Source organism: Echinops telfairi, unplaced genomic scaffold (genome assembly GCF_000313985.2).
Source record: "Echinops telfairi isolate 266 unplaced genomic scaffold, ASM31398v2 ScPeMD7_3533;HRSCAF=4204_0, whole genome shotgun sequence".
In the NCBI taxonomy this organism is placed as follows: domain Eukaryota; kingdom Metazoa; phylum Chordata; class Mammalia; order Afrosoricida; family Tenrecidae; genus Echinops; species Echinops telfairi.
The window spans coordinates 23,380,085-23,382,566 of record NW_022107431.1 but is presented as its reverse complement, the minus strand read 5'-3'; the positions used below and the strand labels follow the sequence as shown (position 1 = coordinate 23,382,566).

The window sequence follows — 2,482 nt, the reverse complement described above, 5'->3', positions numbered from 1 at the left end:
TCCCTACCATACTACCTGGTCCTCATCTTTATGTAATTAAATAGTTAATGGGTAATTTAATACTTAAGATCGTAGTTCAAAAAACTACCATCCTCCAAAAATACATATAAATCTATGTTTCAAGATATATTTCTTCTAACATATTGGAATGTATTTTGTTTATTGGTCTATCTCTACATCAAGAATGATTTGTTATCCAAGCACTGTGTGATTAATAACATATAACCCTCCACTGACTTTACTTTTTAATTAATTATTACTAACATATAAATGTCAGGGCCTCAGGGGTCTTGTCCATCTCAGTCTTTTCATATGCCCTCTTCCCTGACACGGGGACCCTCGGCTTTGATTGTGTTGTGGCAAGTGTCCAGGGAGTCAGTTCCGACTCCCTGAGACCCCACGTACAAGAGGATGGAGCACCGCCCAGCCCTGCGCCCTCCTCACCATGGATGGAGCCCGCTGTTCCAGCTGCTGCGTCAGTCCGTGTCATTGAGGATCTTCCTTTGATTTGGTTTTATTTTTTTGCTGTCCTTGTACTTTAATAGCTTTAATTAGGGCACCATGAATTATGTTTTTGACTACTCTGTAATCAGATTCCTTTTCCATTAAGTGTAAAACCATTTAATCAAGTTCCCAGATAAAAAGTTCCACATTGATTTCTTTCTAATTAGATTGTCTTTAAAGGAACATTGACAGCTTCTAGTATTCTCCGTTTCTATAGATTATACCTCTTCATTTGTGCAAATACACTTTTATGTCTTAGTAACATGTACAATTCAGCAGGCTTAATTTTTATTTCATATTTTGTCACTTCTGAAAAGCACATATTTAAAGATTTGTGTTCTAGCCATTTATAGTAGCCTTAACATAAAGCTATCAATTTCTGCACATTGATTTTGAAATCAGCCACATTTTATTTCTACACAATTTTCTCCAGAAAATATTTTCCTAGTGGACAAATATATTAGTGTAAATAACAGTGAATTTTGCCTTCGTAAACTACAAGAGTGTTTATGCCCTCTTTCTGCTTCTTGTTTTTCAGTGTTCAGTGCCCTGGCTAGCATGTCCTCAGCAATATGCCTTCGTCACAACCATCAGGGACATCCTGGTTCTCTTCCTAATCTTAGCAAGAGTGCCCTACTGAATCATGATGAGGACTGCTTATCAGAGACAGTGCAACAAATCGGCCATTCAGAACAAAAGACCAACCCAAAACAATCCCACATTGGAAACTAGAAAACGCCTAAACCATAAATAACCTTTAAAAGTCAAGAAACCAAAGTGAGCTCGCTGCCGTCTCATTGATGCTAACACACAGCCAGCCTATAGGCAAAAAGAAAGCTTTCCTGTTAGTGTTATAAGACAACTTATCCATATTACACACTTTAATTTATCCAATGAATTTTTAATATTGATTGAGATTGACAAATAATATCTTTTAATAAGCTAGAGCTCATCCCTAACATGATGGGGTTCCAGTTTGACAGTTATTTTATAAATGATAAATTAAATACCTTTTTATTATCGTCTTTTATTATCTTTATAAATATGAACTCAATTTGTCTTTGGAGGTTGGCATAAAAATAATATGAGCAAATTACGTGATGCAATGTTTATACATATGATATCTTACTAACACTATATGTCAAACGTGTGTGTGTCTGATCATAAGTGCAGTATGAAGTAACTCAAATACATCATAAGTCAGGACTGCTGTACAGTAGACTTTGATAGCTATATTTCCCAATGAAACATTTTTGGATAATTGCTCATAACTTCCTAGTGCTTTTAAGTAACGCTGAATAAAATGGTTAATGTTTTATGTAGATTTTTTTACATGGGAAGAGTGTGAATGCAGACCCCCACTGTCACAAATCACACAGTCGTGTTTCCCACCTTTGGGCAAGTCACGGCAACCAGAACATGGGGAGGGCAACAGACAAGGTGCGCCCTGGGAAAACCACCGTCGTGCCCCGGTATCTCCCCTGCCAGGGAAGTATTTTATTTAGACTTTGAATTAACATTTACCAGTGAAATTCATCTGTAGGATTTGTGTGTGTGCCAATATTTTCCATGTTAGTATTATTGTCATTAGAAATGTTTTCATTTATTTTTATAAAGTACTTCCAATAGTGAAGAAATATCAGTTCCTTGAAAGTTTCTAGTACTCCCATGGAACATAAGCCCACAAATATATATATGTATCTTAAAATATATATATATATATGTATATGTATATATATATATATATATTTGTTCTTACAAGAATATAATGCTCCAGGAAGACTTCTTCTTACTAGTTACACTAAACTGCTATTTGATTTTAAGAAGACATCAAATGATCTGTTTTACTTAAGGCTCAAAGATGACCTCAGAGGACTACTTTCAGGGATTCAGCCAGACTTCACGGTTTCAAAAAGTCTGATGTCCATGAAAATTTGAGATTATGTTTGCATTTTACTCCTGTGAATTAGAATTCCTC

General features: G+C 35.5%; 1 non-coding gene across 1 annotated transcript; it reads right to left on the bottom strand.

Annotated features, from left to right (window-relative positions):
* Window positions 1-1,837: 1,837 nt before the first annotated feature.
* Window positions 1,838-2,000, bottom strand: LOC115871168. The gene has a single exon (XR_004047140.1). It is a non-coding gene; the product is annotated as a U1 spliceosomal RNA (small nuclear RNA).
* Between the last annotated feature and the right edge of the window lie 482 nt (window positions 2,001-2,482).